The sequence below is a fragment of the Platalea leucorodia genome (assembly GCF_965183815.1).
Source record: "Platalea leucorodia genome assembly, chromosome: 3".
Taxonomy (NCBI): Eukaryota; Metazoa; Chordata; class Aves; order Pelecaniformes; family Threskiornithidae; genus Platalea; species Platalea leucorodia.
This window is the reverse complement of record NC_138825.1, coordinates 61,458,926-61,484,626: the sequence shown is the minus strand read 5'-3', so window position 1 is coordinate 61,484,626 and position 25,701 is coordinate 61,458,926. Positions and strand designations below refer to the sequence as shown.

Sequence of the window (25,701 nt, the reverse complement as noted above, 5' to 3'; positions counted from 1 at the left end):
GAAGGGTAAAGCAGGCCTGAAACCGGTTAGCAATAAAAGGCATATGCTTATGCTTTTTTTTCCTGTAATGTTTGCTATCAGCAACAAAAACAAATAGCAAATGATAATGTGTCACTGACCGGCAATGTCAACAGTGGTCTATACAGGCATCTGAGTATATAAAATAACATATGCTCTGGCTCCAGACCCTGACGCTTTATCACATCAATATAGAGCTTTCTAGGAAATGATCTGGATGTGGAGCCAGGAACCACTTTTGAACCTTTGAACAGACAGGGCCCAATATGGTTTTAATCTGTGGGTGAAACCTTGGCACAGCTGGACTCAAGGGCAAAACTCTGTATTTAGCAGGGCCGGTATTTCACTCACTACTTTTACAACTGGCCTGAGAAAAGCTCCAGTCAAAAAACAAAGCAAAGCAATCAAGTCCTGAGTCCTTATTCTCCCAGCCTTCAGTAGGACCTAGGGGTGCTCTGGATTGTAGCGTCCTCTCCCTGGTGTGGCACGGATACCTTCCAGCCCCCAAGCAGGTCACCCTGTGCTTTCACAGGCCTACCTGGCTTTAGTGATGCTGGCTGCACTTGCGCACAGGTATTTTTAATTAACGTGCATTGTGAATCAGTTTACCTAATCCGCAACCCAAAGACAAGGGTCTTCATTCTCATTTACACTGAATCCTCTCTATAGTACCCCATCAGGAGCAGAGGGCACTTTCATGAAAAGAGAATGAAGCCATAAGTGAAAGATGTCATTTATGAAACAAAATCACACTGCTGCTGCTCCAGCTTCATAAAGAGTATTTAAACTGAAATCCACGAGGAACACTATATTCCATTTTCCCTCATTTCTTTTTTAGCTCTTAACTGATGGGAGCCAGCGTCTTCCCTCTCGCTGTGGTAACCTCACTGTCTTCAACGGCATTCCTCAGAGGACACCTTAGCGTCTGATCCGAGTGTGAAAGTCTCCCCCTGATTTCAGTGAAGGCTGGATCAGTTTCTGAGTCTTTAAGAAGCTTAATCGTTACTTACAATTAGGGAAAATATTATCCAGAGCAAGATCTGGTTAAGGACAGTAAAATTTTGTCTAGGCAATACTACTGCATCTCCTTACTAACCTACCATCTCACAGCAGCACTGGCGCGAGCAGAAGGGACGTAGTCTGAGGGAACAGCCACCCTGCAGAGTCTGTAACAACCCCAGATAATGCACGTGTCATCAAACAGGATTTTACTGCCCAGTTAAAGCTCCCAGAGGCATTGTTGTGATACTAAACCCAGGAACTTTTAATTTGTTTTTATCACTGCATTAGTAAAAATTTTTGCAGTCCTTGGTTCTTTGGCAGCAAAAGTAAACGAGCGTGCCTTCAACGACTGCCCACCGAAGACGACAGACAGCAATGCAACCACCAGCGCGGAGCATTTGCTAGCATTTGGTCGTATCTGGTCACAACTCTCCTAATCTGCTGCAGTTGTTTGCCAGCCATGGAGACTAAGATTAAACAAGCACATCAGAACGAAAATGAGAGTATGAGAAGCCTGGCATGTCTTACTGCTTGGAAGTTTTTTTCAATTTGAACTTTGTATCTCGGACACTCGGGGATTAGCCTTTTAACGTGGGACCTGGAAACACACAGGCAGAAGTGCTTTGATAATGACTCTTAAACCATCTGCCTTTGAAAGCCTGCTAGCTTCTCCCTTGGCAACTCCTGTGATCATTTTGTAATCGTAGAATTACAGCTTCAGTGGTGAAACAAAAATGTAGGCATCGGCATCATCTGACCATAAAGATTAATTCATTTCATGGATCAAGAAGAACAAGGACTTGGTTTTATATTACTTCTTATATATCTGTTACACCAACACTGTAAGGTCAGTTGGGGGTAGGGGGGTGACAGGAGGACGCCCACGCACTTTACAAGGTAAAAAATATCAGAAATCTCATGTATATTTTAATCAGAAACTAAAGTTTAAGGAAAGCAATTGGATAATATTTATTTTACTGCTAATTATTCGAAGGTTCTGAAATAGCACAATAAATAGGTGAAATTGCCTCAAGAGTACAAAGGACAAATAAAGCCATGCCTATGTTACTCCTTAGCTGGCTTGCAGCAGATAGCGTTCCAGCACAGACTGTACCTTACCAAGCCTCAGTTTTACCAGGATAGGTAAGGATAATTCATACCAAAGAAGAGCCAGGCAACACAGGTAGAAAAACGTGCACACTTCTGTAGCGTACCACCCAAGGGCTTCAATTCATGGCTGGTAACTCAAAGCAGTGAGGCTCTATGCAAATCTCCCATTTCTTCACCATGAGTTCAAATCCCCCTTTATAGATGTTTTCTTACTAAATACAATGAATTGACCATGCAAGCTTCTATCCTGTGGTATGCAGAGACTGTGAACCCACTCTGTGTGGATTTTCTAATGCTCTCCTTGCCCCCTTTCTCCTTTTCAAACACAGAAAGTCCAGAGAACTCTGTGAATTACATTCTGTAATGGGAGAAGTAAGAAGTCTAAAATTTGCTTGATTGCAGCTATGATGCATTAAGCTCCAGGCATCAATCTCAATCTCAGTACTTTTTCTCTGAATGGGCAATATTTTACAGTTATCGCTCTCTAAACAAAGCACAATTTATTATACACACAATTTGATAGCTACGGCAGCTAACTCTAGAAGTAAAAATGTTTTCCTACTTGAGGAAGGTAAAAGCAATGTCATACTTTAAATTGACTTCATATGATCAATGGCAGAACACAATCATCTGAGAAATGACATTCATGTCCTGATCAAATGCAATCATCCCATATGCAATTGAATTTGGAAAAAGTGGAAGAAAATTATTCCCATTACTTTACTGGTGTTCTTAATGTGTTCACACAAATCATCTAGGGATAGATGAATTAAAATACTTACAGTGTCTCTACCTTTGCCCTCTTAATTCCAGGTCATTCTGGCAGCTCTTGAAATACTGCAGAAATATGTTTTCCTACAAGTAGTTTGATGAAATTAATGGATCAAATCTTGAACTACCTCCAAAGTTAAAGGGATATAATTATTTTTTGAATCAAATGTCTCTATGCTGTAAACATTTTTGTCTTCATTACTAAAGCAGAAAGATATTTGAAGCTTAATTTATTTTTCAGTATTTATGCTTTTTTTGTTTTCCACATTTTTCTCAATAGGAGTGTGGTAGCCCATTTAAATTTTCTTTACTCACAGCTTTTCTTCATTTTGGTATTTTGGTTCCTGTATGCTAGCACCATTTTGCAGATCTGGATGCAAAGAGCATATTGTAAAATTTTAATTTGTTGAAATTTATACATGCATGAATTCATATGCATACATACATGTCCGTATATACATAAATGTATGTATATACATAAATGTATGTATATACGGACATGTATGTATGCATATATGTATATATATTATATAAATAAAAATAGCCATATTTACTAACTAACTCATGCGTGTGTGTTAGCAGAGATGGTTTTATTGTCTCTCAGGCTCTGCAGAAAGTTAGCAATCAGAACAAAATTTACCTAAAAGATAAATCATGCCAAATGACTTTTGGAACATCACCTATGAACCTTGTTTGTTTACTTTACACATAGGTGATTCACTTTATTAAAAATCAAGCACATCATTTCTTCTTTGGATCGTCCCTACATTATCTCCTCTATCCCCAGAGCCCACATCCCCAGGATCACAGGATCCTGTTTTGCTGCTACTGCTGGAACTATGATTTTGGGTTACTTTTTTTTCACTTCAGCCAGGAGCTAAATTAGCAAGAGCACATCCCCCTAAGTATAGGTCCATAACCTCACTGCAAATAACAGTTTAGACACTGCCAGCTGAGATCAGTGCCCTCACTAACCAGGCTTGATGGTTTTAGACAATGGTCAGGCTGACAATTGACACAGTGTCCATATACACACGTTGCTCAACCCATTTGTCTAGCCTGCTGTTGCCAAGAGGAGAGGGCTGTTTGTGCAGGCAGCTGGCAGCAAGATGCGAGTATATCTGGCGATCCTCCGAGAGTGGGCAGAAAAGGCGAAAACATCAGGTCTCAGCCGAGGCCGAGATAAGATTCCAGGTAAAGCTCATGCTCTACACGATCCAAACAGGCTACACCAAGTGCCTTGGCTTTCCTTCCCTCTTTGAATGACTACCCTGCTATGACACCTGTGCATTGGGAAAAACCAGTACAGCCACATGCACAATGAAGAAACTGAGGCAGAGCCACTGGTAGCTGCCAAGCAGGCAGGCTGCAATGCAGCAGGTGTCCTTCAAGCCCACGACAATCACTTGAGCTGTCAAAATTATCTCCATCTCCATGGAAAGACTATCACAAGTTCAAGCCCATGGCAGAGCGATGGCAGCAGCACTGGACAACCTCAGCAGAAGATGAAAGCTAACTTGCCCCTGAGAAGCTGGCAACTAGTCGGACATGCAGGACACCAGGAGGGAAGTGTGATGCCTGGGAACAACAGAAATATGTCAGCAGGAAAAATATTCTAAGGACTTGGGGTCTGTTTACAGAGTTTTCCTTGTTATTACCTGCAAAATCTAAGCCAATGTTCTCTATACAATAAAATGAACACCTCAGTGAGACTGATGTTAAGTCAAATCATAGACTTCATTCAAGGCTCTCTGGATTTACACCAGATAAGCTGAGATCAGTCTCTGACACTATGCTCCTGGTTGCAAAGACAGCTTGTACAGCACAGGATACGTTACTGTCGTTTCAGGTTGGCAGCCCCAGCCATCACTGGCAGCATCACTGGCAACAGCTTGTTTGTCTTAAAAATCTGGATGGGCCACCACACCTCTGACCACACACTTTGTTAGCACTTCTGCTGGATGCCATGTGACTTCTTTACGAGGAGACGAGTGCTCGACCTCACCATCCCTTGTTATTGCCACATCTAGAAAAGGAATTTTTAAAGTGTCCTCGTTCCCAGTACCTCCTCGCTGGTCCTACAGGTCTAAAGACGGACAAGAGAAAGGCAGCAGTGAGGCAAGATCCCTCTGCACTGATGTCACTCTGCTCTTGGTGTGTGCTCAGTAAGTCAGTAATTTCTCATGAGCGTGGGCCCTATCCATACATGGCAGGCTGGAGGAGGAATGACCTCAAACTCCACTTCTAATCCAGGGGGCGTTGCCAAAGCACAGTGTTTGAGTTTGATGCATGAAGCGCAGAGGTATTTTCAGCTCCTGAATCACACTTTTGGCTCCACAGCTAACTTGAACTTCTCCTTAGTTTTGTTTGCAGTTTTTCACCTTCTGCAATCACCATTGACTCTCAGGAAAAAAAAAAAAAAAAAAAAAACAAGCTGGTATGTTAAAGAAAAAAACCCAAAGGTCATAAATATGAAGAATTTTTAAAAATCACTTTTATTTTAATAACTTCTATTTTATTCTCTTGCATGTGTGGAGGAGTGGAGTTAAACAAATTACTAATAGATTAGTGGTGCATCACAAATGTCTGATTTCTTTATTTCATGTTCTAAATATACGCTATTAAATGCTGCCAGTGAATGTTTTCTAATGATTTTGGTGTCCAACACAAGAATGAAACAGTCTGAAAAATGAGGCAGTGCAGCAGCAAGCAGTTAGCCTCGATACAGCTATAGGAAAGCTTTTAGCTATATATTCCTACAGCTGAAGCAAAAATGCTTTGCTATACTTGTCCCATGAAACCATATTGACTTGACTGCAATTCACAACCATAATTTGAAACTGGCAGTAATGAGAAAGCAAAACCTCATTTTACGATACAAAGGGAGTGAGTTTTAATTGGCATATCCTGCCAATTACAACTGCATCACCTCTCCGTCGCTGCAGCCTGAGTCTGCTCTCACTGAATTCAACAGGAAAGCTCCAGCAGACAAATTATGCCACCTCAGTCACAGCTAAGCAAGTCATTTAAGCATATGCCTAATTCCATCTCTAATCAGTAAAGCCAATTCAGCAAAGCAAAGCATGTGCTCAAGTCAAAAGTGAATAGGTAGCGTACATCTTTCTGAATATGGGTTTTTCACAGACTGGGGATGTTGCACAAAACTTCCCTTGATTTCCTTTAGAGCTCATCATCCTGGAGGAAGGTAGAATTCAGCTGTTAATCAAACTGTCACTTATGCATGTAAAGTACTAGTATTTTTAACTCAGCCATAGATTGGTTAAGCAAAAACAAAATAAAAAAAAAGCCATGGCACATGTCCTTGGGCTGGACACAGACATACATACATACTACCCACGGCTTGCAGAGGACTACAGAGGCAGAAGGAGGTAACAGAAAAGATGAGGTAAGAAGCTACCATAGGAAATCCCTTACATCCAGAGTTGCTGATGAGCCTCTCTGAGCCTTTTCACAGAGTGAATTGGGACCTTTCTTATCCACTGGAAGAAGAGTGGAAAATCATGGGCATTTCAACCCCTCCGTTTCCATTTCCCTCCTGTGGGAATGAGGAAAGAGTAGGGATAATGAACACACCGCTTTGATAAGGGATTCCTTGATGCACTGAAGCAACTGGGCAGCCTCTGAAGCCTCTTCTTTTCCTTTAAATTTCCTTTAGTCTTAGCAAGCAACATTAATCTAACAGAGGCAACTTCCAGACAAGCACTGATCCCCAGGAGCATTCCTCGACTGCAGACAAGTGGGAAAGGAAAAGCCTGTTGCAAACAGCAGGGCTGTAACTGGTCACGGGGAATTTACTCTCAGCAGCAGGCTGCACCGCTCGCCTATCTCTGCCCTTCTCCCCTGATGAAGGGGCCTTATCTACTTTCGCATTTCATCTCAGAGATCAGGAATCAATTACAAACGCCGCGGGGCTGCCCTAAATTATGCTCAGCTGCCCAAGGCTGCTTCCTCCCAAGGGGGTCCCCCCGGCTGAAGGCTGGGGGAGCCGCGGGGAGGGGACCACAGAGGGCAAGGCTCTACCTGTTCTCCAGCTCCTCCAGGCTGCGGGAGCCAGCCAGTGTGGGGTCAACCCTCTGGTTTGTTCTCTGTTTGAGATTACAATCTGTCCCTGCCCCAAAGGCACTGCAAGCTGTAGAGTATAAATGTTTGCAGAAATTAAACAACTCCAGCAAAATACACATTATGCAAACATCTCCTCTCTTCCCAGATGACACAACATGGAGCACCAAGCACAAACAAAAAACGACCAAACAAAGCGCAGAGGCATTGTGGAAAAAAAATCATTTAGCGAAGAGCTTCTCTGCTCTCCTTACAGCCATTAGGACAGCGATAATGCTGAAATGGCTGGCCAGCCCTGAAAATTGGATAAACTGAGACACAGAAGACACAATTGAAAGCAAGGAGACAGACAGCAAAAATAAGTGAGACAACAGATGGAAGGCAGAAATGCAATGTCTAAACTGCAGCTGTAATTCTGCTAGTAACAAGCACGTTTAAGCATAGTTCAGCTTGCCTTCCTAATTTGGAGAGGGCAAGAGTTTTCTTTCAAAAAAAACCAACTTAGCCAAACTGCCGTGAGTTCTCCCCAGATAGTTTGTCGGACAGGAAAATTATTTCTCTCCATACCGAGGAGTGAAACAACACTTCTAAGAAAGGGCAAAATTCTGACACCTTCTGGTGTCCTAGTTGTCCTAGTACTGTTGGGGGTGGAGGGAGGGGTCACATCATTAAAATCTACATCCACAAGTGCAAGAGCTGTGTTTTAGTCGCTGCTGGCCTTGGGTCAGTCACAGGAATTGTTCAGAGCCGTCCCGCGGCAGCGCAGCTTCCTCAGCCTTTCTCCTTCACTAGCGTGACTGTTACTTACAATTAGGCAGGAAAAGGGTAGTTACTGTTCTAGCAACATCTTATAGACTAATTTGGCAGGTTTTCTAGCAGGGTTGTAGTATAGTTTTGATAACATGGTAGTATGGGAAAGAAGGAGTTCCACATTGGCCAAAGAAACAGTTGTGGCAAGACTACCTATTTTTAACACGGCTTATTCCTAGCGCTATTTCAGACACAGCATTTTCTCTCCCATCTGTTGACACAGTTGTTTTGTTTCTTTAAAGACACAGTTGTCTGTCACTTGGGGGAAAAAAACCCACCTTCAATAGTTGCAGAGAAAAACATGAGACTGAAACCCAATCAAACAGTGATCTGGTCAAAAGGTAACGCTGGCAAAGCTTTATGACTGAAATATAGAGCAATTCTTCAGATGCCTCTTAAAATTTACGTCAGGTTTTGGCCTCTGTGGTATTGTAAGTCCAACTGTGGACTTTTAAAATTCAAATCTGATACACTCAACAACTAACCAAGACGGTTTATTGATCTAAGGAGTCTGACTGCGAACCCGCCATCAGGGGGACATACCAGTCTGCTCAGGAGGAATGCTGTCACAAAAGCACAGAGCAAGATGCAAACACTTTCTTTAATAAAGGAAGGAAAATGTAATGGGAGGACCAAGGGGAAAAAAAACCCACCCCAAAGTCTGATAAAAATTAAACTGGTATAACAGGACAAAACGTTAAGCAATTCTTCTAACGCTTGGGTTGCCAGGCTGTTTTCTCTGATTTTTGATGATAATTTTTCTTCCTCATTGGACCGGTGGCGTTCATGGTTATGATCTCCCAGGCAATCTGAAAACCTTATCTCCTCTCAAAGGCATTTCAGGCAGCTTGAGAGTTTGTAGGTGGAAGCAAATAAAACTGAAGCATGGCTGAGGTGGGACCTCTGCAGATCACTAAAGCAACCCTCAGTTCTTGTAGGACAGCCTATTTGCTGGGAAAGTTGCAATATGAAAACCTGATATATTAAAGGTCAAGACTCCAATACAGAGCAGACTCATCTGTATTGTGTTTTAATTTCTTTTTACGCCGAGAGGTGCCTAGGGACCTGAAGAGGTGACAGAAAGATAAATCATGCATGACAAACTAGAACAGAAGACAAGGCTGTATTCAGAACAGGAGAGCTCTTCTAGTGCAGCTGTCCTAGCAAACTGTACTGACTGTGTGTTCCCAGCACAGCCTTCATTCGTACCAGCAAAATCACGTTATTTGCTGGCACAGCTTTTTCCTCAGGTCCCTCTTCCCTCATCCAGCAAGCGAAAAGCATTTCGGTAAAAGTAAAGGTTTTTCCTAAGTGTATCCACAGTGAGAGCTTTTGTGTCAGTCAGGGATCGAGTCAAGGGTCAAGCCTCTTTACGCCTTTGGCCAAGTCAGCTATGACAGCAAAAATCAGTAAAACAGGCATGTTCTTCCTTTGACTGGAGTGAGAGGTCTTTTGTAAAGACGTCACTACTGGCCTCTGCTACTACCGCGAATCTTATGTTCTCATTCACTTTTGCAGAAATGCAGAGATAAAATATCTCGCCACACGTGCCCTGATCGGAATAGTTACGGTATTTCCACCAGCAAAAGAGGTCTCCAGCACACCTGCGACTGACCCTAGCTGCTGCTCCACCACCATTCCGGAGGAGAGGGCTCACCCCCCTGGCCCTGCCCATGTCGGTGAGGCTCAGCCTGGACTGAGCGCTCTTCCCCGAAGCCACGGGAAGGAGGAAGCAGACACGGGCTTGGTGGCATTGCCTTCTGCAGGCGCAGCCTTCTCCCTGGATGGAGGACCATGACATACAGCAACACAGGAAAAATTATGCCCAACCAAGTGCCTGGGAATAGGTGTGCAGCTTTAAGAAAACAACCAGATTCACTAAGATGATGAAAATCACAGCTGATTTAAGATGTATTTTAAAGGAATTTGTGGATCTGCTTTCAGGAGCTGTGCGAAAAGATATTTTCCAGGTGTGCTATGTGGTAGGACCTACTGGTCACAATCACCCAAGTGATTTAAGATTTTAACAGTGTCGTCTATGATTTTCGTAAGAGAACGAGCAGTGACTTTAAGATGCCCTTGAGGAACTTAAGATCAGTGAGGGATCTGGCAGCATATTCATACACAGCTTTCAGCCTGTTAAAAGAGCTTACCTGGTTACCTGCCTTTGGTTTGGCAATGTCTAGAGCTGTGGTCCTTGGCCACCCAGTATTATCTGATTTCTTTACAAGGCATGCAGTAGTATTTCTGGAAGGTTGGACCTAATCCAGGCTACTATGGTTTTCATGGACAGGAAGCTTGAAGGTTTGGAATTAAAACAGCAGGAGTCTGAAAAGAAAATTGAGGACCTGGAAATAACAACTGATGGTCCTGACGCAATCATCACTGATAACACTGCAGCTCTGAAAAATGTAATCAACAGCCTGGAGAATAATCTCAGATAAAAGGCTAGGTTTTGGAGGACAGTGGAAAGCTCCTGCAAGTATAGTTACCAGGCAGGTTCTGATATGCTTTTGCATATGAATTTCAACCAGTTCTCCACAGCATCATGTAGGAAAACACACAATACAAAAGCTTGTAGCTATCTGATCTACCCCAGCATGTCTCATTTAAAGGAAAACTGCTGCTGGCTAAGACCTATGACAGAAGCCCTCTTCTTCCTCTAGCTGTGGGAGCTGAAGGTGCTCCTGTCCCCACTTGTTCCTGGCTGGCTGGAGGCTCACGTTTCCTACCTCAATGTGAGCCCTCCACTGACCTTCAACCAAAGGCAACCCAGATGGCTTTGCCTGGAGTAAGAAACAGAGCACTTCCAGAGATCCTTCAACAAGTAGTGTGGTGTAGTAATTTCCAGCTAGTAAGCAATGACGATCCATGGGCAGAGTGTCATCTTCAACCTTTGTGACCCCTTGCAAAGGCAACACCTGTCCACTGTCTGAGATCTGCAGCATAGATGGAGAGTTATAGAAAAGGCAAGATGGAAAGTTTCAATTTCTGTATTGGTACAGTACTAGCTAAAGAAAATAAGCTTACCAGCAGCCCTACTGAACTTAAAAGCCCTAAGTAACAATTATCCATGATGCTGTACTTTACAGAAGACTCATTACTTTAGGGCAGACACACAGGTTTTATCCTGAATTTTCAGGACTCATGAATGTCGTCGTGGGCAAAGTATGACCTTGATATCCTTTTGTGATGGCCAAAAGAATAGTGTCAGAATAAAATAAAGACTCTGAAACAGTGTACTAAACCGATCCCTCTCTAAACTACCTTTATTTACTATCCCCAGAAAGGTCACTAAAAAGCAATATATTTTAAAGAAGAAAATTATTGACCTTTGAAACACAAATGGCAATGCAGGTGAGCAGAGCCTCCACTGAATTTATTCATGTCTGTGTCCAAAAGTCAGGTGCCAGCTCACATGGATACCCTACCACTAAATGACAGAAAGAGGCCTTACTTAAAGAGGACTTAAAGAGACTGGCAGGGATTAGCTCAACCTGGTTTCTGAGCGTGTTTTCTGTTAACAGAGTATCTTCAAGGCATGGTTGGTTGCCCCAGGAACCAGACAAATGGAAAAACTGGTTTTAAGCTGCCTTTGCTCTCTCTGCTGTGGTCAGCAGAGCTTTAGTGCAGCTGCAGGCAAAAGACAAAGGACTGCAAGGTGGCAATTTCACCGAGACTTGTCCCCTTAAAACCTCAAGGTTTGATTCTATGTTAGGGCTTCTGCTCAAAAATTAATAAAAAACAGGAAAATGGTGAGAGGCCACACTGACTGTAGAAAGTCCAACTGAGGAAAAAGTGCCCTAGGCAAGGAGCCAAGAAAGTGCATGGGACCTAAAAACGCGTTCAGATAACACAGTCAACATGCTAGACAGCAAAAATGTTTCTGCCAAGAAAACATAATGCCACTGCTAAGAAACATAAGAAATCAAGTTAAAGGCTCCTCATGAGGAATAAAAGGCATAACAAACAATAATGAGCATTCAGAAACTCAAATACAATTAAAGACTAAGAAAGGAGATAAATTAGAGAAAAAAGGACAAAAAAGACCCCTACGGAATTCTACATCTCCAAAGAGTTATTCAAATTCCCACTTGAGTGTTTCCAGAGATGAACACCACCAATTCTGATTCAGGAAGTTACAACAGGTACATTAAAATTCAGTCAAGTATATCCCAAACCGTTATCGCGCTGTTCCAGAACCTTTGTGACCAGCAGAAACCACTTAAATGATAAAAGAGCAAGCACTCAAAGAAAACAAGCTATTTTTCTATCAGGACTACTTCACAGGTGACAAGCAGAATTAGGAGACCCCAGGAAAAGGCTCCAGGCAGGCTCACTATACCTGATCTACCTAGCGTGCCCTTAGGATACAGTAAAGCACTTCTCACCGCTTCTCTAAGTGTTGCTTACTAGTATGCCAATCCTACAGTAGTTTCAAATGGGATTTAAAGAGGATAAGTAAACGGAGTCAGAACTACCTTTGCTGGGGCTACTCCTTTTCTTTCATTCTGACAAGTCAAAGAAATGCTTAACTTGAACTGCAGATCTAGGTTTCGACACCTACGTTCCAGTGTTTTTCATACCATTTCATTACGCCTAGTCCTGGCAATGAGCAGTAAAGTCCCCAGTGGGTTTGCAGATCATCACAGCAACATGATTAGGAAGCTTGATCCAAGTACCGTAAAAGTCAGTGGAACTTGGATTGAGCCCAAAGAGAAATGATTTTCCCTGCTATGGGTGGTTAGCTATACATTATGCATCTTCTGTTGATAAAAGTGAATCTTTCCCCATGCACCAATTTTAATTACTTAACAATAAAGCCTGCTTTTGAACAATATATTGTCATGAATGAAATCATAACCTGGAATAGAAAAAACATGTCTTCTGTGCCCTGGGATCAAGCAAAAATTCCACTGACTACAGTAACCACTGAGTAAGGCTATCACACTACTAGATAGATAAAGGTATGCACATATGTATGTATACACACATGCATTGCCTTACTGATCTGTAGGTCCTCTAAACCCTTCCCTGGGAACTAGACTACGATGAACATTTGTAGGAGGAGAGATGCAGTTCATGTGGTCATGGGAGCACGGTGTATCTCACCTCCTGTATAATATTATTTTCTAAAATTTCATACATTTCTCATCTTTAAAATATGGAGACATTTCTGTGAAAAAAAAGTTTTATTCTAAGGAAGCAGACCAAATGTTTCAAGAATAGTCTAAATATTTGTCAGTTATTTTAATTTTAACATGGATTTCAACAGATTATTCATAAACACAAACACACTATTGAGTTTATGAAATAATTATTTGGCATTTTACATCTGTTATAGCATGCAAAGTAATATTGGTAATATTTCTAGCTTACATGCTGTTCTTAGCGTAGAGGGCTTTTTTGTCAATAGGGCTGTAATAATTCACATACTAACTGGAAGAACAAGTCAATCTGACAAGAGTTGTACCTGAAGAGAACAAAAATCACACAAAGATTTGGGTTGGAAGCCACCTCTAAATGGGTCATCCTCGATCATCTGTAATAGACACTTATCTAGTCTAGCCATGACTGACTCCACACCCTCCCATGGCAGTTTGCTCCACTGACCTAAATGTTGTGTAGTAGTAACCCCTTTCCAATATCGAACAGTCTAGTAAAGTATTCCCTGCTGCAGCCTAACCACAGTGTTTTTTCCCCTTTTCTCTTCAATAACACGTGAAAATACCTTGCCTTTTCCAGGGCTGTTCTTTCCAGTCCTTTTGCATGTATACGTGCAGTTAAAGCTCTGACTTACACTTTCTCCAGACTCAATGTACCTAGATTTCTTGTCTCAAGTACTCTTTCATCTTGACTTTGGGTTTTTCCATCTTCCTGAAGAGTCCTGTGAATTGAGGTTACCTGTTGGCTCTTGATTTTGTGGGCTGAAGAGGATTTGAAATGTTTGCACCAAGTCTAGTTAGGAATTTATTTTATGAGGCTTGAAGTTGCAAATATGTCATTGCACATCTCTCTGCTTTATAGTGGTATTTGTTCTTTCAAATTTAATATTGTTCTCCCAAGAAACACCTTGAGAAAATCACACATACAAGATCAATACGCACATTAATGAGATGATAGCTGGAATTTAATACTGCTGTTCTTCAGGGTGTGCTCTGTAATTCCAGGGAACTTCCACCCAAACTTGAACAAGGAGTGTTACCTCCTTACATAAACATATGTCACCTCCATTAGGCATTGCTAGGAGTGAAGCCACGTCAGCGCCAAGATTACCTGAGTATTTACACAGAGCATCTGACGGCTGTCAAGGCCACACTAAGTTCCAGTAGCAGGAACTTGAAAGCAGCTTCTGATATGCCTGGTTGGGCTGCAGTCATGGCAAGGGCACGATCTACTTTGCTTTTTAAATAACACCCTTCACCTGATACATGTTAACGACTGTGACACCCCTGTGCTCCCAACACAGAGGAGGTCCAGGAGCACCGGAGAAGCTGGTGGCCTGCTCAAGCGTACAGAGAGAGTCTTTGGCTGAGCTGCCTGGAGTCACACGCTGTGCGTGCAGGGCGTGTGCTACCAAACACCCACCCGTCCTAACTCTGCCAGTCCCTAACACAGACCTCTGTCAGGCTGCCTCGCTCTGAGGGATTTTTGAACAACCCATAAAGACAGACTTGGGTGGTCAAGTTCTCCATCTGCGACAGAACACCTGTGCCAGTCTGAATACCTGAGGATTTGCAAGTATTTCCACAGTCGTGGATTTAATATACAGTGTTCATTTGGTGTGTCATTGTATCATAATGCACATGCACTGAAGTAGACTCTGGGACTTTAAATCAATTATTTGCCTGTAACACAAAACAAGTCCATTTTCCCAATGAAAATATATGCCTGAAGAGAGTGGTAAAGAAGGGGCTCTCACACACAAGGAGGAGACTTTTTTTCTGTTTCAACAAGAAAATTGCCAGAGGGTATCTGAACGGCTCGCTCCACAGTTGCTTCAAATAGCTGCAATATAATACTCATCCAACTTGTTTTCAGAATCAATACGAGGAAGGTTTGGGTTTTCTAGTTTTTCACTGTTTCAACAAAGAGAGGACACCGCTGCTGGGACTGCCTCTGCCTACTGCCAGCGCGAGATGCTGAAAACATGCTTAACAATAGCACAGCACAAGCAATTTATATATTAAAGAGATAGCTGTAAGGTCTGATACAAACAGACAAGCGTTACGTTTTCCAGTATGCAGCTCAGAAGACAGGCTTATTGACCATAAAATGAATTATATAACCCAACTTGTATTCTGTCATCTGAGACCTTGGTTAGGCCACTACCTTTTTTATATATACATATGTATATTTTTTTTTTCCCCAGACAACTGTCAAGTTACACTACTTATGTAATGCTGCTGTGGTGCTAACCTGAAGCAAAATGACTGTGCTCATTGTACGGTTATGAGCTGTCAATAATTTAATTTGCTCCATATAAGGTAAAACATTGTCTTTGTTGTAAAGGGAATCCCAATTATATCTTTTTGAAACAGTAATTACAGTAATAAACAGATTAAGAGTGGTAACCACACGTCTCCCTCCAGCAAGGCATGCAAGCCCATGTCTCAGCGGGTGCGCGGGACAAGGAGACAGGGTGCTGCAATCTAAACTGCTGGATCAGGCCTTAGCGTACAATCCTCTGCATCCTTGAACGAAAGAATATGGTAGAGAATACTGCAGTGCTCATGGCCAAATAGATTCAATGTTTTCTGTATAAATGAAAAACCTATACACAGTAAATTTTCTTGATTGTTCAGTCTAGCTTTTCTTTTTTGTTGTTTTTGCTGTCAATTCAGTGCAGCCTATTAAAGACTGTGAAAAGAAACGGCCTTTGGCAAGGATTTATATTCCATTCACACAATCTCGATTTCTTCCAGAAAAAGAACTGGTTCTCCAGGTTTCAGGTGAGTCAGGTCCAACTTTTAGATGTTCCCCTTATGTTGTGATTATGTATTGCCAATTAATTCCTATTTAATGTACTGCAAGATAAACTGATACATGTGCAGTTAGGTGCCAAATATGTTACATCAACTTGATAATGACAGTACAAGTAGGTAAGTCTCTAACATCTTCCTGTCCATTTATACAGAAGGTTTTTTGGCCATCTCTTTTTTAAAGACCTCTGATCTAAAGGTCTTTTAAAGGCCTCACCTCTGGTGAACTGGGAGACAGGCTTTTGTTGCTACAAGTTCTCGTAGGAAAAAAGCAAAGGTGTTCCTTTCCCAGGATTTCAGTTTAGCCCTTACCATCAACATCCAATTCAGTTGCAAAGTATACACTGAATTCTGTTTGAACCCCTTACTGGTCTGCATCCTGGTTTATTACAGTTGTTTGCCTACTGGCTGCATCTGTATCCCCAAGCACCAGTAAGGCACTGCTCACTGCAGGCTGATGGATCAGTACAAGATCACAGACCTCTGAAATGTTTCCGGCAGCTGCCTGTTTGCCTGCTCACTCACTCTCTCCCCTAAAGCCTGTGGGCTACTATATCGCAGCCAGGGCTTGAGGCCCGGGCTGCAGGATCAGACCCCTCTGCTATCTAACAGAGAAGTTTTGATGTCTAACGTTCACATGTAAAGGCCGCTGAGGCTGAAATGAAAACCCCAGAAACAACATGGAATGCAAGTTAAGTCTATTTCAGTGTGTTATCAGTGTTTTTATTTTTTTACAAACTAGGAAAAAAGAAGAAATTCTAAATTTAAGGCTTCTGCTCCATCCTCATCACCTTCTTGTGTTGAGGCAGTTCATCTGATGCAGCAAAATACAAACCAGACACGGTAAGATAGCCCCGTTTCACAAGCTCACTAATGTAACGCGCTTCCATTTCTTAGGGTCCAGCCCACAACCCACCGCCTTGCAGAGCCTCCTCCCGACCCTGCTCCCCGCAGGGCGAGCCAGCAGCTCGTACCCTCTGCTTTCAGCCAAGCGACACAGGTTTACAGCTAGAGTGGAGAGAAAGGCTGCGAAGAAAGAGCAAACCTTCTCGTGACCACGGTGTCCGTACCCATCCCCACTGCTCCTCCAGTGCGGCCCAGAGCCTCCTCCTTTGGGCTCAGCCCCCACCTCCACTGCCCCCCAAGCCCTTTTCTGGGACCGTCACAGGCTCCGCTCCCCACCTGAGATGCTGAGGAGTGATGACCAAGAGTCTGTTCCTGCACAATCCACCCCAAACCATAACTCTAAATGTATCTTCCAATTCTGCTCGTGTATTTATAGGCCCCTGCACAGGGACATATTATTCTTTCAAAAATATTACAGGAAAATGCTGCACGTGATTGTCATAAAAAAACCTCCATCATAATTTCATTAAAAATTAACAAAAAGAAAGCATTAGTGTTGTCCTGCCAACTGGGGGTGAGAGGGGTGTCTCATATTATTAAATTGAGAAGGGCAGCAATGGAAAGTCTTTTTAGATTAGTGTTTCCATTCTTTCCTCTTTTGCTTGGTTCAAAAGTCCTGCATAATTAATACTGTAGTACTTAATAAATGCTTATGAACCTACTACCTCTCTGCTCTTTCCGTTTAATTAGGTGATTGACTGCAGGCGTACTATAAATTATAATGACAATTTAATTACTTTTTTAATGTGCACACTTAAAAGATTTATAAACAGCAATAGAGTCGTACAGTGCACTGAAAACTAGAAATACCGTGAACTGGAGAACAGCACAAAGTAATCCCAACTAAAGTATCTCTCCAGTGTCTGAGCACCTGCAATGACTGGGAGATATGGTATCTACAGTGTCTGGTACAACCACAGGGAATTGTGCATTTCTATCTGAATGCCCGTGTATGCCCCTTTTAACTTTTTCTTCTAGCACTTGCGTATCTCACTCAGCTTCATGGCAGGAACCTAAAGCGGTTCCAAGGAGGAGTCAGGCTATGGACTTCAGCATCTCTTAGGTAAAGTGTTCATTAAAAGTGGAAGACCCTTTCCCTCCTTTTAAACAAATCGTAAAACTTCTGCCTCATTTCATCACAACATAGCCATTGTTAAAATTTGCAGGGGGCTGAAATCTCCCACGGTATTCCAGCTGGCATAGGGAAATCGTCAAAGACCACGGATTTCATCATCTCATGAGCAGATCCACTCTAGTCAGGAGACAGAAATGTCTGTCTGCGAATATTTCACGCCATCAGCACTACATACTGCAACAATCGAAGTTAGCTCGTCTGATATTGTTGTTATGCCATTTGGGACTCATTCCCCTGTCACTTACAGGAATGTAAATTATAACTAAATTCATGAAGCTAAGAGGACTGCATATCTAACAAATTGAATAAGAATCAGACCCTGGTTTTTACGTCAAGTGAGTGCTCAGAGAAGTACCATTGATAAACTAATCTTTTTAAATTTGAATCGTTTAAGATACTAAGAGAAGAGTTAACCTACCTAAATGTTCAGACATTTCCAGCCCCTCGTTGGTCACTGAAAACAAAGAAATCATCACTATTTTCTACAAGTTACCTGTCACCAACATAGAGAGACGACAGCATTTGTTTTAAATCACACTGTATGCTATATTGGTGAAACTTTCTCATGTAAAAGAGTCATTAAAATTTGGGCTAGAGGAGACGCTTTCCCATCTGGGAGCTGAATCTGGTTTGGTGTGACTATTCCTGTCTGTTAATTTAGCAGTATAAAGTATAACTGTACATTCTTGGCATACTTACTGGGGATGCTGGCATGTCTGTAACCAGAACTGCTTTCAGAGAGGGAAAAAAAAAAAGACTGGGCAATTCACAGTGTGCTAGAAAAATGATGGGCAATTCAGTGTTTTAAGCATCATCTATCAACAGTGTTGAATAGTCAAAAGGGAAATAAATTTAAATATATTGCCAAGGCACAGTGCTGTAATAATTGTCTCTGGTTTTCCTTTTTAATACAGAAAAAAAAAATCCCAGACGCTCATCTCATTCACACCCAGTGAAGCTGAGTGGAAAGCAGATTAATCCCACAGCTTCCTCGTGTGTCTCTCCACCTTGGCCGGCACAGAGCAGGGCCAGAAAAGATATAGGTAAAAGAAAAAACGCCGGGAGGCTGAGCAGCGCAGTGAATCACAGGGAGCCGCTTTGTCTGCAGCTTCCGCTCTCGGAGGAGCTGCGCGGGGCTGAAACAATGGCTCTCCTATGGAGCTGCGTCTCATCTACCTCATCTACAGCCAGTGATGGATGATGGGTCAAGAGGGCAGCAGACTTTGGGTGCACAACCCTTAAATACTTTATCAAAGATGGCAAAAGGCCATACACTACAATAACACAGCAAATACTTCCTTTTGCTGTAGAGCAGACAAATTCCTTCCTCTCTGCTGGCTAAATCTGAAGCTTTTGGTTCACGGCTCAGAGTGTGTGCAAGTTCTATATTCGCAAAACATACGCATAAAAAAGCTGCGTTTTTATTCCTGAGACCGTTCAATTGTAAACATTCTCACAGAAACGAAAAGTCAGCCCTATCTGTGCTGAAATCCTATGCAGTCATAAATATGTAATTCTAGGGATTTATGGGGTTTATAGACAATAAAAGAAGGCACGTTTCACTCATTTAAAAAATTGAAACTGCATAGTAAGAATTGAAAAAATTTGTAGAAGTGTGTAACTCATCCAAACTTTTCATACTGAAGGGGCTTCCTGAAAGAAAAACATACTGGCTTGATAGAAGTGAAAAGTTCCATGAAAAACAGAAATTTTGTCCCTGGTTTAAATGAAAATTAATAAAAGTAATAGGCCTTGTGATATAACAACATACTTCAATACTAACAGTTTAACAGTATTGTTGTGCTACCCAGTGAATTATAATTTAACAAGACATACGAGATGAGTTGGAATACCTTCACGCCATCAAAATATCTTTATGCAAAATAAAACTGCAGCAACATTTAAAATGTTCTGAAATAAGATACCTTACTATATAAGAGTTGTCAAGGGTTTGTCCCAGTTTAGAGCAGAGGTAAAGTATTTCAGAACCTTCTGCCACTTAAATGTTCTTCCAGCCAGTCCTTAGCTGCTTCTCTCTCGGTTTATTCCCCTACATATCTTTTAAACTTGATCTAACTGCTCTGAATTTGACAATATAACTGAATGCTTTAACAGGAGAGAAAGCTGTGGCCTCATGTTTGGTTTCTAAAGACAGCAGCAGAAAGGAATCTCCAAAGAAACCTCCAAATCAGCAACAGAAGATGACCATGTAGCTGCCCACCAATATGGCCCCAGAAGCCGAGGTAGCGCTATAATAATGGAATCATTGACTAATGGCAACGCCACCTAATACTGGCTCATAACTTTCCCATTTTGGAGACTCTGAGGAGTCCGTTCACATCAAAGCGTTGAAGTGACTGGCACGGGTTTTCCGGCAGCGCAGTGCAGGCAGCGAGGCAGCAAGCTGTGCCGTCCCGCCGCGCGCGCTGCAGCAACGTGGGAAACCTGCACCTTCCGCCTCCGGGCGCGCTGAGGCAGAAGAAACGGGCCGTTTCCCTCCTAAAGAACTTACGGCATTTTATGCCACAGCAATGGATTTGCATAATTTCAATCAAATGACGTCTTACAAATCTCACCTTAAACACTTCAGAACTGAGCAAAAGAAATGGTGCTTGCTTGCATTCAGAAAATGGAAGGTCTCAGAGTGGAGGTATCTTAACTGTCTTATAGCCCTATTGAACAGATTACAAGCAGGCCTGTCATCTCTAATTCAACCGAGTGTAAATTTCAGATTAAAAAATAAGTGATTTTAATTAATAGCCATAACGTGTACTGAAAAGCTTCTAAAGCAGTAAAAGTTTTTGCAGAGCCTATAACACCCAGAAGGCAAAGCTGCACATAGGTAACTCGCCCTCTGAGTATTTTTGTTCCTTTTTCAGAGCGTGAAGCTACGATTGGCATTAGACCGCATCATATTTTTAATGCGTTCTCCATCTGAACTGAGAGGCACTTGAGGAGCCACAGTGATGTCCTAGAGAAAAACATGCTGAATGTAACTTTTCTGCTACACCCACCTTCAGCTCGTTGCCCAGCACTCTGCTCCCTTTTATTCATCCAGGTAAGGAGAAGCTGACAGCCGGGGGAGGGAAGAGATGGGGAGCCATATGGAGCTAGAGTCAATTTTTGGTACGTATTTGTGAATAGACACAAAAGAGATAAATGCTGGCATGCATAAATCCATATTTTATCGATATATATTCTGGTACTTACTGTCAGAGTAATTTATTCAAGAAAGGCATTTAAAGGCAAACACCGGTTTAAAGAAAAACCCAAATCCTTAAAGAGACACATTGCAATCCTGACTTGCTCCTTGCCACAGCAAGTCCAGGATCGCGATGGCATGAAGCAGGAGGCAGAAGCCCACTCACTGGGTTTATCTCCCAAAGCCAAAAGGGAAACCTGTGCAGATAACCAAGACCCAAGAGGGAGTTTTGTCAGGCCACTGCCCAAAACAAGTCCCCCGGGAGCGCGGCTGCTCGAGCAGGGGTGGGCGACCGGCCCAGCACACAGAAGCGCTGCGGGTCCACGTCCGAGCTGCTGATGCAGAGGGCAAGCAGAGCTGAAGGTTTTGCATGCAGTATCTTGTAATGACAAAGGCTACCAAAATTACAAGGATTCACTAGTTTTGCTGCCTGTAGTTGCTGCACCCACAAATGTTCAGTTTCACTTCTCGGAGTTATTCAAATCATCCAGCCCTCATGGGTCTGTGAACCTGCGCTGCAAGTCTCAACGCGGAAGGGGATTTATTAAAAGACTGCTGGTGCATCTGACCGTGACAAAATGCTAAAATAAAAAAGTAATGAAACACACTGAACGTTTCTGAACCCCAGATTATGTTTGGCCTGGATCCAGTGGACACATTTGATTTCCACTGACTTCCTTATCACAGATTGTTATCTCCCCAAACTGTGATCGAAGGCCACCACACAACAAGAGCGGGAGGACAGCGGAGCAAAAGTATCTGTGAGAGTCACTTATTCCATTAGTCAGAAATCGAAAATTAGAAGAGCCACTTCAAACGCTAACAGAATGCAAAAACTCATCACTTCCTTCCAGAGGAGTGCAAAAAACCTTATTTGTAAGTATTGATCACAACACGTGCCGTGGCAGAAAACTTCTGAGCTCTGTTCATGGCTCTTAAATAGCTCTGTGTGTGGACTTGGGCAAATGGTTTGAATTTTCTATGCTTTTTCAAAATAGTAATAAAAACACATACCCACCTCACAGAATAGAGGCTTCATCAATGTTTCTAACTCACTCTCAGCTTCTTAAGTAGACAGTCCTGCAAAAGTGCAGAGTACCATTATTTAGATTTGATTTCCTTTAAAAAAATTTTAATCCTGTCTATATCCTGGCTTTTTTTTTGCCAGGTAGGAGCAATTGTGGATGCCAGGTAGGAGCGTCTCTGCCTGGAGACTGGTCTCAGGCTCCTGCTTCATGCATACATGTACATCATATTCCTACATCTTCCACAGTACATACCACAAGTTTATGAACAGGTCAGTAGGACACAAGCCAAGCAATGCACATCTAAATCTGAATGCAGAACAAACAAAAAAGTGGGTATTTTTAAGATCAAAACTCTTTCCTAAGAAAGAACCTCGTTTCTTCCCGGTCACACAGTCTGGGTGTGACATGTAAGAAATGGCTTTCTGAAGGCACTGCGGTGTCTTCTGAATCACTGCCATTACCCGAGAAAACCCCAGGAAGTGGTTTGGATGAGAAGCTGGACGCGACTTGCGTAGGTATCAGCTGATGTCAGAGTACACACAGCACAAAGCTCTAACAATACGGACATTGTGAAATGAGGAATAACCTTCTCTTATCTCCTGCAGTTTGGGAAATCATTTCTAACCCAGTGACTACAGAGCTTAGGAAAAAGTCAAACAGTTAATTATTCGCTGCACACTTCATAATTAATCTCTGTTTCAGGCCAAATCTTTGTATGCCCATAATAACATGAAGATCTCCAGTGAGGGAAACAACAGCATGAGTTTTTGGACCTCCTTCTGCAAAGCAATTCGTTTTTCCATAAACAGTTACTATTAAGCAAGGACAAAGCAACAAACCAGACAGCCATCTGTGTAAACCAATTTAAAAGGATGGTGACCTCATAGAATTTTTCAAACTAATGCTCTCCATTTAACTTTTGCCACCCCGTTCTGCCCCAGCAGATGCTGGGTTCGAGCAGGTCCTCGGGCGAGTGCAGTGCTTCCTCTTTAGGGAAAGATGGTACTTTAAAGCCGCAGGGATTTCAAACTTGTGAAAAGAGCATGTCAATGAAAATACCTCAGCAGAGATGGAAGCAGGACAACCTAACCGGCAGCCCACGCACCCCAGAGGGTGTTGCCACAAAGGTCTATGCTACGTTTGCCAGCTGAGCTTCCTAGAGGTATGAGGTCAAGCGAGCACAAAGGTTCAGGCCACCGACGATAACAGAATCCCTGCTGAAGTGTGTTCTTTCTTATGACCCAGGGAGAAGCCAGCACAAGCACAGATGGCAGCCACATTAGAAGGGAAGACAAACCTGATAGCCTTAGAGCAAAACTCCCCAATCCACATATAGCACAGCTATCCTGTACACACCCGAGATGGCCGCAGCATCCACAGAGCCTTCTGCCTCTTTAGACTCGAATCTACTGAATCTTTAGGCAAAACATACAAAATAAAATACCGAGCAGAACATGCACCAGGTCACTTGCAGAACTGCTCTTTATTCCACTTACTGAAGTCAGTCAGAGCCACACAAGAGCTGAGAGCAGGGCATATCAGGAAGATGATGGTGATACCAGACCATTGGTAGCACAACAGAAGGAAGTACACAAACTCATTTACAAAGGCACGTGGATTACAAACATCTCAGCATCAAAGAAGGTAACTGAAAGAAATGTATATTCTTATCCCATTTCCAAGCATCAGAACAACATAACAGTATATTAACTCTATTTAAGTGGTAGAAGGAAGCGTTCCCTTCTCTGTTATATAAAGATGATGTTTCTAATCCGTGTAGTGTAGACATGGTAAAAATTACCTCCCACAATGCCAAGGCTTGCTACATTGACTCTTTGTCTCTTTAGCCTGAATTTTCAGTCATTACTTCACTGTTCCCCTTCCGCAACGCCTGATATTTGTGTGCCTGACAGTTGTGTTTGCTTTAAAATAACGGCTGTGAGGTGAAGGTAATTTGCCCTTCTGACCCAGAGCATAATTGTACAAGTATTTGTGAAGTAATAACCCATCGTACACATAAAGTGACATTTCTCTAATTGGCATTTGCTGAACACAAGGGCACCCTCTGCAAACATAGTGGCTTTTTTTTTGGCAACCTCTTTCATTATCTCACTCTTCCTAACACAGAATCTCCTTTCTATCATTAGAGAAGAACAAAGCGCTCCTCACCACAGCCACAGTAATACTATATATTTCATATTATGTATGAGTGAGTACTATTAAAGATTAGCCTGAAAAGACAGAGTAGCATTAACAACTGTCCTGGGAATTTGTTACAGAAAAGGGAACAGTTCTGACCTTTGAGTCCATGTTTCAGTGGCTTTTCGATACACTTCAGAGCAAAAGTTCAAGCTGCGACTCATTTCAGTTTGTCACATCTTGTTGCGTGCAAAAGCGAGTACAGAAATACGAGAGAAGCCGGGCTGGCACTGCTTTCCCTTGCCTTCAGTTCTGCTGTGTCAACTGACGCTGGCACATGCAGCATATTTCTCTGCTTCCTCTTTTTTTTGTCTTTCCTTGGTCACTGCTTTGAGTTCCTACCCAGCCATCTCCAACAGCTCTCCTCTTGGCTGCCACATTACGTAAAAACTCAAAAATGGCTTAGGAAACACTTAAATCTGCGCTATCTTGGCAAGCTGTTAATCCTTGAAGCAAATTCTACTTACACAATGGAGTGCCCACGTTTTCTAGCCCGCCATGGAGATGTCGTGCCTCATCTCATGAGGCTGGAAGGAATGCACAACACTTTGTAACATACCTCTGACTTTCCGTTTCTACTATATAAGCATCTTATTATCAGTTTTTATAGGGAGGGAAAATGGGAAAGGAAATTCCTGGAAGAGATTACAATTGTCAAACAAGCTTTTGATATCTTTTAAACAGCTGAAGCATTAATTTTTTGGCGGCGCTGTCAAAAGTCTATGAGGGCTTCCTGGCTGCAGTGGAAGAAATAGTACATTTAGTTCAACTACAAGCTGTACTTTTTAAAAAATCCGTATGAAAACAGACTCATTATTCATTTTTCTGTTAATACGTGGTTTTGCCCTGCAGTTTCAATAATATTTTTTGTAAGACCTTGCAGTCTCAAGAAAGCAAGCAACTTAGAGCTAACGCTTTAATAAATTCTTGTTTATATAATAGTCAAACCAGAACAAACAAAATAACGCTACAAATGACATTTTTATAGGAAGTCAAGAAAAAGATTCATGTGTCTGAATATTTTAGTTACAGTATGGTAGGCATGATTATTATTTCCTGTAAAGCCAAACTGTATCTTTAAAGAACTGGAAGAAGGCTACTCTGGGAATAGAGCATGAATATGACTCAGGCCTCTAAAGAGTAGCTAGATATAAAGACCATATAATTTTAATGCAAAATTCCCATCAACTATTCTGGGAATTTTACAATGGAGTTATGGCGAGATATGGTCATGAAAAATCTGTTTGGAGTCTTCAAAATACCACCATGTTGTATTTCTGCAAATGCCTTCCTTTGTGGTAAAAAGTGCCAAAAAGTTTCAGGAAGAAGGTTTGCAGGGAGACAGGCAAGAAAATGACCTTTTTAAAAAGTGATCACAGAATCCCAGAAATTAGATCAAAAAGGAAATGGCTGAAGTCTATTAGATCATCTCGTACCCAAATAACAAAAATCTATGTA

General features: G+C 42.2%; 1 protein-coding gene across 13 annotated transcripts in view; it reads right to left on the bottom strand.

Moving 5' to 3' along the window:
• Nucleotides 1–25,701, bottom strand: part of HIVEP2 (HIVEP zinc finger 2) — a 142,988-nt gene that overhangs the window by 55,482 nt on the left and 61,805 nt on the right. For 9 of the 13 annotated variants that reach the window (XM_082307890.1, XM_082307881.1, XM_082307887.1 and 6 more), the window contains one exon: nucleotides 22,035–22,096. The exons of 1 other annotated variant lie outside the window; for it this stretch is intronic. The gene's annotated coding sequence lies outside the window, so the exon portion shown is untranslated. Of the gene's footprint in view, nucleotides 1–6,336; nucleotides 6,429–9,944; nucleotides 10,120–22,030; nucleotides 22,097–25,701 lie in introns of those variants that run through there. 3 more of the 13 variants (XM_082307884.1, XM_082307883.1, XM_082307885.1) reach the window with 3 other exon arrangements.